General features: G+C 51.8%; 1 protein-coding gene across 1 annotated transcript in view; it reads right to left on the bottom strand.

Annotated features, from left to right (window-relative positions):
* HDAC4 (histone deacetylase 4) overlaps positions 1-13,020 on the bottom strand; it is a 150,688-nt gene that overhangs the window by 121,209 nt on the left and 16,459 nt on the right. The window lies entirely within an intron of this gene.

Raw genomic sequence — 13,020 nt, 5'->3', positions numbered from 1 at the left:
AATACTGATTTACACGGCTTATCACTTCCCCCAAAGTGTTCTTAACTGGATTACAACTATTCTATTTGACGCTGTGCTGTGGGGGTGGCTGTAAAGCGGGGATGAGGGTGGAAGTCCAGATTTTAAATGTGAAGACTTATAAATATTCTGTAGGGAATGCAGACGGCATAAGCTCCTACCTTAGCTTCACACGTAACTGAGGATATAGGGTATTTCTCTGCGCTCCATTTAGACGCATATACGCAATACCAAAGAAATCAACTCATATTAACAATTTACTGGAAGTTAAATTATGCTTGAAAAATAAAAGTAAAATGATTATGGCCCAAGGAGAGGCCGTTTTGCTTTCTACTGTTTTGTTTTCAACGGACATCAAAATGTAAAGAACTAAATATAATACATGGAGGTATTTATGGCTTTTTACAGATGTGTATCTAAGGGAAGGTGTTCTTATCTGGTGTGGGGCAGGGAGAGGTACACGTCCTATGCAGATATCAAAGGTAACCCTCTGAATTGTATTTTTTGTGCATGTGATTTCCTTGCAGGTTCTAGAAATCAAGCAGGGAGCAGCATATACTTAGGCCCTGGTTTCCCCCCACTTCTGCCTTCCAGCCAAGAAGGGAGTTGACAACTCTCCCAAGTCAATGAGAAATCTACGATTTGTCCCCCGCTGGAGGGGGACAGGAGGTCCTGGAGGGCAAGCCTTCAGCTTCCCCCCTCACCACCAGCGGATCGAGGTCCTGTGGGCTGACCCCGCCCGGAGGCTGGACATGCCAAGTCATGTAATGTGGACAGTAAGCGACTGCTGGGGAATCTCAAGTACAGAGAGACTAGGCAGCCATGATGGGCGAATGCGAAATGGGAGCCGGGCATCTAAAACGTGGGCGGAGTGGGGCTGAGCTGAAGGGCTGCAGGGCACCCTGGGTGGCTCTTGGGCCAGGGGGGTGGCCGCAGCTCTGGGACTTGGGGCATGGCTGATTGGCACCCCGAAGTCCGAGAACCCTGCTCAGGAGCACTTACCGGCACTGGGGAACTGACCCCCGCCTCTACCTGTGGCTCCAGCATGGGTCTTGGTCACGACCACGGCTGGTCTTCCCTGTAATTACTAGCCCACTCGAGCACACTGCCGTTCGGTGCTCTCCACGAGCAAACTCCTGTTCCTAAAAAGCTCTTGGTGCCAGGTCTGCCCCGGGGTCAGCCCCACGAGGCTCTGCTCAAGGCTGAGACAATGGCCTCCAAAGCACAGCCTCATGACCAGCATCAGGAAGATAGGCTGCACAGCAGAACCCCATGTCCCCTGCTAAGCACAGAGACAAAACGGAAAAGCTCTGATAACGCTATCTTCAGCACAAAAGACAAAAAGCTACAGCTACCACCACAGGTATGTTTCGCTCCACTGTCTCTTTATTCCCCTAATTTGGCTTTCTCCCTTCTCACTGCCAAACCAGATGTTTCAACAGTATCTCCCCAGCAGAAGGCCTGAGATCTACCCATGTACCCATACGGCATGGACTCTGGGCTGCAGCCTCTGCCATCCTGGAGGGGGCATCCCCACCGCTGGCCAGGGGTTCCCCATGGCCTGGCTCCCTCCAGCAAGGCCGCTCCTAGCTTCTCAATTGTCTGTGGGCCCCAGAGAGAACATTCCGGCAGGGAAGGCAAGCCCATGGTGCTGCAGGAAGGGTTCACAAACACGCGTCTTTCCTTCCTAGCCACATCCCAGCAAATCGTCATGGAAGACATCAGGACGCAAGATGAGGTGACTTCCTGAGAACCTGCTCTGTGCTCTGCAGTCCCAAGAACAGGGCACCACTTCCAAGTAAAGCTCAGAGAGGAGTCTACTCAAGGGCTGCTGGGACGTCAGTTCACAGGATACCCGGTAGGGAGACCTGGGCTCTCCACATGTCCACGGGCAGGCTGGAGCCCGCAGACAAGGCTAGCATACAGAGACAGGGGCCATGGTGACAGTGTGGACTCCGGGGCTGGCTGACCTGGGAGGAGGACCCTGGCTGACACCAGGATGCCCGCTCCTTGCTGGGCAACATGGCCCATGTGAGAAGTGTGGGCACGTGGCTGGTGCTATCCAAGCCGGAGCAGGATGCCCCTCAAAGTGGTCCCCCATCATGGAGGCCATGCAGCTGAGGCTAGTAGCCAAGTGAGGAACGGGTATCCGGGAGAGGCGTGCAGAGTGGGGCCCACCCAGCCTCATGTGCTCCTGAACCCCAAAACGTGGGGCCAGAAGGTGCTGTTTCACCACAAGATGAAACGAGGCAGTTGGCAGGCTGGGAGCGAGTTCCAGAAGGAAGCTGGCTCAGCCCCGGGGGGTGTGCTTGTCTGACCCGCACAACTGAAGGCAGAGTCTGTGGAGGAGTGGGAGGAGAGGGCTGGCCTGTGGCTAGCCAGGGCAGGGTGAAGCCACCCGCAACCCAGACTCCAGTAACCCAGATGCAGGCCCATTCTCATCTGCTCATTGGCATCAGCCACTCTGCGAATCTGGCTGGCCAGCACTGTCCTGGAGTGTCCAGGGGCCGGCTAAGGGAGATAGGGACACCCTAAGCCCCAGGGACAGCTCTCTCCATGGAAGTGGGGACGTCCCTTTCTATAATCAAGTTATTTTTAGCAAAATCAACTGTAAAGGATAAAACCTTATTGACCATGCAAGGATTTTGGAAAATTCCATTCTGTACTTGAACCAGCAGTAAAGAAGCGGGATTGGAAAGCGTCACCACGATGGATTATGCTATCAGGATCCCAAAGAAAGGACCACGGCAAGCGTTGTTTCTTCTCCTGGATTTACGAATCAGCACAAGTTGTTCACTTTTTAGGCTGGAAACCCCATTAGTGAAACAGACATTGGCTATCCCAGGACCATCTCAAAAAGTGGTGTGGTCACAGCATTGGCGGGGGAGAGGCATAGACATATGCAGGGAACCAGATGCCAGCACATCCTCGTGCTGCCGACCACCGGCCACACCCTGGTGTGACCCGGAACCATTGTGTCACCTTGTGTCCCAGGGGTGCAAGCAAATCCTGAGTGCAATAGCCCACCTGCTGGCCAAGGCCGCCTCCCACAGCAGGCCCTGCCCCTGCCCCAGCTGGACCTCCTGCTCAGCATATGTGCAGCATCTATAGCGGCACAGGTGGGGGTCCCAGGTATTCACATACCTGGAACCACACCGAACGCTCAACTCAGGTGACAGGAACAGGAGCTAGAAGCAATGGAGCTTGACAGGGTCCCAGACAGATGAGAGTGCAAGGGCTTTCCGCGGCAGAGGGAAAAAGGAACTCGGCCTCACATATAGGCATGGAGCTCGAAGAGGATCCTGCTGGGTTAGACCAGGCCTCTCTCCCTCCAGTGCACTCTCCTTCCTCCCCTCAGAAAGAAACAGAAGGCTGCTGTGGCACAGGAGAATGGAAACAATGGACCAGAATTCTGCCCTCTTAACATTGCCATATAAACCCAAAGTCCATGAGGCTGCTGCTCCCTTCCTCACCTCCACCACCAGCCCCGCTGATGGCACAGAATGTTGGCTCCAGGCCCCTCTCCCAGCCACGGGTCACTGATGGCACAGGGTCAGCGGTCCTGCTGCCTGCTCTTCCCACCTCCCGGGCAGGCCGGGTCACAGTCTGCTTCCATCCTGGATGACCTCTTGTAGAGTTAGGCTCCTAACACGAGCCTCTGTTTAGCTCAGAACTCTGCAGAGGCAATACTGGAACACAGCTGGCTAAGAATGTTCCAGAACTGCTGGAAGACATGAATCTGCAGAGGCAGAAACAGAACCGAAGCAGGAGAGAAAAAAAGAAATAAATTAAGATAATTTCAAGGTGGACCTGCAGACACCAAAGAGAAGGCCTTGAAACAGAAGCACAGGTGTCCTACGAGGGGAATGACAGTGACCACCCCTGAGTGTGTGGAGAAACAATGTCCAGCTGGAATGAGGAGTGTAGAGAAACCATCCGCCAAAAGCAGCACAGACCATGTACAGACTTGTGTCCCCTCAGAGATGAAGACAGATGAGAATTTGCTGAGACGCTTTCGGTTCAGGGACGAGGTGAGCAGAGAAACACACGGAGATGAAGATGGAGGTGAACCCAAGCATATGCTGCCTGCACCCGAGGGATAAGCCCAGCCTCGCCTTGGGGTGCTGGACTCCACAACAAGGAAAATCCTGGTCAGAGGCAGGGACAGAGGGGTGGCAAGGGTTAGTGGTGCTCTAGACACTTCTGAGACTTAGCAGGCTGGGGCAGAAAGCACTGAGTGCACACAGTCGACGTTCATCCCGTCACGCTGGGAACAGTGCAGAACTTCCAAAGCAGTGAGGATTCACAACCCGTCAGAGAGAACTTTAAGGAAAAACAGAAACATGGCTGCCAACCACACACACCACACACGTGTGTACACATACATCACATGCACACACACAGCAGCACACGCACCACACAGGTGCACACACTGCATATGTGCACACACCACACAGGCACACACCACAGTGCACACACGAGCACACGTACCGCACATGTGCACACACACCACAGATACACTGCAACACAACATGCAGGCGCATACAACACACAAACACATGTGCACACCACACATGTGTGCACACATGCATATACATCCACACATCACACATATACCATGCATACACAACACACAGGTGCACACACATACACCATACATGCACCACACGTGCACACACTGCACACATACACCACACGCACACCACACAGGTGCATACACCACACCACACATGTACACACACGTGCACACACAGCTGGGTGCCTCCCAATGACAGAGCACACCACATCTATAAGGTTTTGCCAAAACAACCACACTTGAATCTGATCAAACCCCTAGATGCCTGGTGCCTGGGTGGCTCAGTGGGTTAAGCCTTTGCCCTCGGCTCAGGTCATGATCTCAGAGTCCTGGGACCGAGCCCCGCATCGGGCTCTCTGCTCAGTGGGGAGCCTGCTTCCCCCTCGTCCCCCCTGCCTGCCTATCTGCCTAAAAAAAGAAAAAAAAAAACCCTCTAGATGCTCTAGATGCAACTACTAATGTCCAGGAAACACAAACAACAGAGGTTCACTTTAAATGACAAGATGGGAGATGGGTGAGGTCAAGCAAAATTTAAAATACAGGAAAACTCCATAAGACAAGCCACCTAGAATCTTCACAGATGAACCATAAGGGTCAAAACTGAACAGACCCAACAGGCAGGGAGAAGGTGCGGGTTAGCGGGAGACTATGACATACACCAGCCACCCATGGGAGTGCTCGCTGGACCCGAGGAAACAGTGACCTGAATCTATGTACATGGTAAACACGGCTGGAGACACAGAAACACTGTGTGAGTACCCAATAACAGATAACTGTTAATCTTGTCTAAACAAAACAAAACAAAACAAAAAAATCTTGTCTAAACAGAAAAATGGCCTCCTACCGAGGGTCAAACCACAGTCCCTGCCTTTCAGAGACACAGGCCCTCGTGTGGCTACAGATGGGGTGATGCGGTGAGTGGGATTTCATTCAAAACGAGCACAAGGGAAGAGGCGGTGAGTAAGTCAGGGCACAGACAAGACACAGCTGGAGGTCCCTGGCACCGCCTAGGTTGACTGACGGGAACAGTGGGGTTCCTTCTAGTATTTTCTGCACTTTCAAATGTATGTAAAATTTTCTATGACACAAAGTTCATTTTTTAAAAAATTACATTCCTAAATATGGGACAAAAAAGAGATCACAAGAGCCGTTTAAAAATAATTAAGAGGGAAAGATAATGAAAAACAGACCTAGAATAAGCTGTGAGCTTCTACTCTTACTGTACTCGGAGGAAAATCGAAAGCCTTACACAGTTAATCTGACAATAATAAACATACAAACCAATAAGCTAGCTATCGCTCTAAGAAGTTAGAAAAAACACTAGAATAAATGCAAGGAAGACAGACAGAAAGAGATGATAAATATATAAATGAAATGGAAAATATCCATTACATAACTTCACGTATACCAACAGAACACAAAATTGATTCTTTAAAAAGACCAATAGCATAGACACACTTCTGGTGAGAGTGGTTTAGAAAATGAGAGAAAGGCACAAATGAACTGTAGGTATGGCAGAGACTGAAAACATAACCGAATACAATGAACAACTCCAGGCCTTTCAGTTTTAAAGCCTACGTAAGACAACAGACATATTTCTAGAGAAATAAAAGTTTCCCAAATTGATAAAAAACAGAAAATAGAGTAACCCTTTAATCACAAGCTAAACTGACCCAATACTTAAAAATCTTCCCACAAGGATCATATTAGAGACGGTATTGCCAAACTTCAACTAATCGCTCATTCAGTTTTAAAGAAAACTTCCAAGGAACAGAAGAATAAAGAGCACCCTGAGCTCATGCTGTGAGGCTAGGAAGAAACCTTGTTACAGAAACCAGGCAAAGAGAGCATAAAAAATGATAGTCTCTGTCATGAACAGGGCCTCAAAAGTCCCAAATAAATTATTAGCAAGCTTAATCTAGCAGTCTATAAAAAAAGATAATCTGCCAAGACAAGTGGTGTTTTAAAATGAGAAAAGCAACATGTACACGGAACACCTATAAACACGATTCACTACACTAATAACGATGATCTTAATAATGAAAATAAACACATTATAAAACCCAACAACTATTCACATTATAAAAGCTCTTAACAAACTAAGAATAAAAGAGAATTTCTTTAGTCTCAAAAAGGGTATCTATTAAAAAAAACCCCGGCAAATACTGCTTTTGATGATGAACCTTGAACAAGACAAGATTCCAGCCAGAGAAAGCAGAGAGAGTAACAACATAAGAAAAAAGGGAAGAGACAAAACCATCACGATTCACAGACTCTTAGGACTGTTAGTACGGAACACTACCCCCACCCCCCGCCCCCAAGAAGAAATTACAGAGAAGTTAGTAAAACCTACAAGGACATTGAATGAAACAAGGCAAGATCAACAGGGAAAAACCAACTGGATTTCAACATAATACAACAAGAAAGTAGGCCTAATATTTTTTTAAGAAAAGTGTCCAAAATTTTATGGCTGAATTCTACACTGTTACAGACAGCTACAAAGACGATGATAAAGACTGTTAAGAAATGTTTAAACAACTGAAGGATGTGGAGAGATGGGCCAAGTGAGGGACGAGAAGACTTACTATCGCAGAGACGCCCATTCTTTCCAGACTGAGCTGTGGATCCGACGCACGGGCTGCCAGGAATGGGACAGAGGGATCTCAGACTACAGAACAAAACAGACCTGGGAGCCTCGGTCAAGGTGTTCCCGCAGAAGGCAGCAGCATGTCCCCCTCGGAGAACAACGGCAGAGACCGCCCCAAACACAGACGACAAGAAGACGGAAGTCACCCCCAATCACACCACAGGCCAAAATTAATTCTGCCGGAATTAAGACTCAAATGTGAAAGACAAAACTCAAGAAAAACTCACGATGCAAAAAGGGCTTAGCACCACACAAATCTGAGCAGCTTGGCTACCTTCACAAGTCCGATCTGCTCTGCAGACACTGTCTGGAAGTGGAAGGCTGGGCCCTGGCGAGGCTTGCTGGAGCCACATGGAAGCCACCAAGGGCTTGTCTCTATTACTTGTAAGGGCTTCCTGCTAATCTGTATGAAAAGGAAAAGGAAAACGGGAGTTGGGGGACAAGGCTTCTCGAAGAAGAAGGGCTCCTGATGGCAGAAAAAAAGTGGCGGGAAGGCCATAGCACCTGCGGAGCATCCTTGAGACACCACAAGCTCCAGGCAACACACATGAGGCTGGGCCTTCGGGAAAATGATCAGCTTGCCCTTAGGAAACTGTATCTTGGCTCTTAGACCCAGGAATTCCACTCCGGAGTGTGTCCATGCTTGGGAAAGGCCCGCGCATGTATGAGCACAGGGCCAGACTTACACTCACGGACAGCAGGACTCACGGGAACTGTCCAGTCAGCCACCAACACATTGGCAGGGGGATGTCAAGAGGGCGTCTCTGTACTTAGCAGTGAAAAGGAGCGAGAAATAGCTACACACAATGTCACAACTGGATCTCAGGAACAAGCTGGAGTGAGAGGAAAACCTGCGGCAGGATGACAGCACTTTTAAATGGTGTGCTATTCAAGGAACCAGACGAACGCAGCAAAACTAGTTCTTCCAAGAAAGCAAGTCAGGGACAAGCAGCAGAGTGAGAAGGGGGCTTATTCCGTGGAGGGCTGGCCATGACTCCTTGCATTTGTTACTGGCCTCGGAGCAAAAAGGGCTCAGGGGGCCCCCTGGAGGGAGATGAGCCTCACGGAAAGCAGCCCAAGGAAACATCTCGCTCCATTCTACAGCAGGTGGGACTCCTTTGGGGTCATAAGGTCCTCTGATGATAAAGGACAGAATGACATTTCAAAATCCTACCTTCCGCACTTCTTAGGAGCAGAGCGCCTTTGACGTGTACCAGAACATGTACACACGGCGAGTATGGGCTGCACGTCTGGCAGGAGGCCGGGCAAGGCAGCCAGACCATCCCTGCAGAGGTCAGTGCTGTCAATGCCACAGGGAAGGAGGGAACGAGAAAGGCCGTGACCCTTCCCCAGCCTGGTCCCAGACTGCCTACCGCACGCATCCTGCAAACTACCCTCCACAAACGCGGGGATCTTTCATACTGAAAAACGTCACCCAAAAGGGGGCAGACATTGGCTGGTGAAGACCTATGTCTTCACAGGCAAGACGAAGGAATCTTCGGGCCACATAGCACGAAGGCACAACCAGATCACCTTGCTTGACTCACCCGTGGTCACTTCCTCAAGAGATTTCATTCTAAATTCTGTTTAAATTGACCTGCACAAATCCATTTTAAATGAACATTTTGGACAAAAGGAAATACATCGTTTCTTCTATCTTGTTTCTTTTCATAACGGAAACACAGAATTGATGCTTCTCGTAAAACAAAATCACGAAACAGCATGGAATCCAGCTTCCAGAAAGCTAGAAAAACAGAATGCTCTAGAGTCCTCCCTGAGGGCCCGGCTTTGCCACTTCTCCGACAGTGCTGAAAGCCCGACTGCTAAGAGTGACAGGCCCCTGGGCCAGTTGTGCACGTGGAGGAGGATATCAACAGCACAGAGGCTGACCATCACAGAAAGTAACTTCACTGACACATGCATCTGAAAACATTTCAAGTGTCACCGCTTAACCTGCACGCGGTGGTCACCAGGCAGCAGCAGGAGTCCCCCGAGCCAGGGGCTTTGTCTGAAGGAAGGGTTGTGGTCACAGGCATGGGTGATCCCGCAGCTGGGGCTGCAGAAACAGCTTTCCATCCAGCCGGGACCTGCCACAGTCCTCAGAATCCTGCACGTGAAAGCACCGTCCCGGACTTGTACAGCGAGCTGCTCAGGCCATTTCTTGAAAATCCAAGCAAACACTGCAAACAAAAGGCGGTGGCAACGTGCCCCTGTGAGAAACCTCATGGGGGGGGGGCAGGTGGGCATGCTGTGGGCACGGAGTCCAGATGCCAGTCTGATGGCGGAAGCCTTCCATTCTCCTCAGCCTCTTGCCTCAAAGAAGCCATTTCCCGGACTATAGGGCCATTTGGAATATAATTGCCTTTAAAAACGAAAAACACTCCTGAAGACTTCTTGAAGTTCCTCAAGTGACACAGGAAAGGGTCGGGAGGACCATTATCTGTTTCCTGCAGATTTCAATTTTGAAGTCTGGTTGACAGGGTTTGTAAAAAAGAAATGGATAAAAGGGAACAAGAACGGAGATGTTTAAGATTTCTGCAGGATACCTGGGAGTCCAATTAATCTTTAACTCATATTGTGAAAACACAGCTTTGAAAGGTGTTTACACCCAACCGCCTCCTGGCCGAGCCGAGGAGGGTTCACTCCTGACGCTGGAAGAACAGCTTATTACGAACACAGGCTGACAGCACCCTGACCACTCCGAATGCTACACTCGGGGGACAACCAGGAGACCTCCAACTCTCCATCATGCAAGGAGAGGACAGCCACAGGATTCGGGGAAGAGGGGAGGGGTGCGCCTGAGCAGGGGGAGCAAATGAGCCCAGCCCAGAAGCCAGGATGGCCGGGGACCTCTCGGCCGGGAAAGCCACTCTCCCATCAACCTCTGACCCCACAGCCCTCCAGGCCCCGCATGGGGGGGCTCTTGGAGCAGCAGGGAGTGGAGGGCCGGAGCTGGGTGCTGGCCTCAGGCAGGAGCCGTCAACACAACTACCCGGCTTGCTGGACACTCACCCTTAGACACCGGCCGAATTTAGCAAAGCCTCTACCATGAAAAACAAAAACTGAGTATCCCAACAAGCGCCCCCATAGCCCTCGGGAGAGTGCTATGTGCGGCCTTCACTCGCCCTGGGAATGCGGCGGTGGGGTGACGGCTGTGGGTGCCTGTTGCTCTCCCCTCTGCCCGGAACGGTGCGGGGACCACAAAGGTGGCCCCGAGAAGGAGGGAGGGAGGGCCTGGAGCTGCTCACCAGCCTGAGCTGCCTGAGAACCTCCTGCGAGGCCGGGCCAGGCTGGAGAGGGACCTACGTGCCCAGAGCCACACCGATGGAGGCTGCTCGCTTGGCAGAGGGCCGCCGATGAAGCCCCAGTGGGACTAGAAAGAACACAGTCCCCCCAAACCCTCGAGTCAGCGGCCCCTGCCCAGTGCACCTGAGATGGGCCTCCCTCGGGCTCCGTGAAGCGGCTCCTGGGATGTGCTCTTCCACAGCCCAGAGCTGCCTCCTCTGGGAGGGAGTCCCGCAGCTGGGGTTCACCCCAGGGCTGCCACCGCACCATGTGCTCCTGGATTTGGGGGACCCATCTCCGTTCTGGTCCCCCATTCACACCAGGTGTCTCTTCAGCTCTGTGAGGGGCCAGGGCCATCTTCCCAGCTCCAGCCACAGTGCTCCCACCGGAGAACCAGGCCTGGACAGGCCACGGGCTCACGCGCAGAAGGCGAACAGCACACAAGTGTCCGCTGCCTCCCCTGGAGCATCTGCGACAAATCCGACAAGCCTCAGCCACCCCCCCCACCCCCACCCCCGGAGCGCGCAGTCTGGAGGGGGAGGCAAAAGCAATGGATATGACAGCGTGAGCCACGTGGCAAGCAGGACAAGTGGACCCCGCTACATACCTTCTGACCCCCATCTGACAGATGTGGACTGGGGAGGGACAGAGAAGCAGAGAACCCCACACAGGGCCCGGTGACAGGAAGCAGAAAAGCCAAGCCTGGTGGCCCCAGCGATGTGCTCATGAGGCTGCACGCCTTAGCCTCCCGTGTCTGCTGCACGTAGCAGGTTCCTACAAGCTCAGTGGCTCCAAGCAACACACGTGTATCCTAGAGTTCCGGAGGCCGGAAGTGGGAATGGATTTTAGGGAGCTAAAAGCAAGGCATGAACAGGCTGCGTTCCTTCCAGAGTCTCTAGGGGACAATCTGCTCCTGGCCTTCCCCAGCATCCAGGGCAGTGGGGCTCCTGGGCCCCCTGTATCTTCAAAGCCATTACTCCCATCAGTCTGACCTCTGCTGCTGTCTTCCCAGCTCCTTCTGCCACTCTGACTCCCCTGCCTCCCTTCTGGAAGGGCCCTTGTGATTCCACTGGCTCATCCAGATAATTCAAGATCATCACCCATCTCAAGACCCTTAAAGGTCCATTTGCCACATAAGGTCACATACAGATACTGAATTAAAGTATGGACTTTTTTTGGTGGGTGGGCACTGTTCTGTCCATCAGACTCTAGCTCCTAGGATGAGATGAGAAAGGAGGGCTAGGACAGAAGCAAGGAACAGGTGGGGAGGCACCCGCGGGATCCAAGTGCGAGCCAGTGGTGGTTGGGCTGCCACCGTTAATGATGGAGAGAGGGGTGGCCAGGCTCTACACAGGCCTAATAACTTTACTGAGCACTCTGCATTTTACCCTTTTAAAATGCACAAGCCAGTGATTTTCTAGTAAATTTACCATGATGTGCAAGCATCACCATGAACCCGTGTTAGAACACTTTCATTCCTCCGATGGGACTCCTCCTTGTGTGCATGCTTTAAGGGGCAGGTGATGGCACTTGCTAGTTTGCTGAATGCAGGACATGAGAGAGGATTTCAAGGGCGAAATGGGGGCTTCAGAGGATGGAGGCTGCACTGAGTCCGGGCTGGCACAAGAGAGCCAAGAGTCTAGTTCCAGACACTCAAGTCTGTGATGCCTATGAAACACCCAAGCAAGGACCCAAAACAAGCAGCTGGCTCTGGGATCTGGAATCAGGTAAGATCCGGGCTGAGCTAAGAATCTGAATGGCAGAAGAACCATGGCAGTGTTCTCCATTGCGAAGAATGGGACAAGGACCACTGAGGTCACCTAGGTAACGCATCAGTAGCCCTGGGGACACCCCAGTGCTGAGATACCGGAGAGATGAGAGAAAAGCTGCCCAGGGCAGTGGACGGGTAATAGGAGCATATGGTTCTGGAACAAGGTGCTTCTAGAAAAAGTGGTTGGTCCACTGAGTCAATACGGGGAGAGGCCATGCAAGATGAGGGCTAGAACGTGGCATTCTGGGATCTGGCAACAAGGAGTCATCTGTGAATACAGGGCCCTGTGCTGGGAGCCAGGAGAAAACTGGATTACCCGTGGGATGCTGCAGCCCCTCTGGGGGGCACAGCCAAACCATATGAGCTCGTCTTACCTGCTGATGAGTGAGAGGCAGCATCAAAGACCAATGCTGGCCTCAGAATCTGAAGCACCAACCACCTGGACCTTGTCTTTCTAGAACAATATCCCTGAGGGTAGTGACACCGGGGGATATCCCCACTGCACATACTGGAACTCTCTCCAGACCTCTACCGCACTCCCACCAACCAACACTGAACCGAGGACAAAAGCTCCAAGACCACCCTGCCTCCGGCAGCAGGAAAGAGCAGACGGGCCAGCTGGCCAGCCTGGGCCCCGACAAAGGGTGCTCATGGAGGCAGCCCCACCGCGGGCTGCACCAGCCTGGCACGACCTAGGTTCATCAGCAACCACTGGGCACCAAC

The sequence above is a fragment of the Martes martes genome (genome assembly GCF_963455335.1).
Source record: "Martes martes genome assembly, chromosome: 3".
Lineage (NCBI taxonomy): Eukaryota > Metazoa > Chordata > Mammalia > Carnivora > Mustelidae > Martes > Martes martes.
This window is presented reverse-complemented; position numbering and strand designations above follow the sequence as displayed.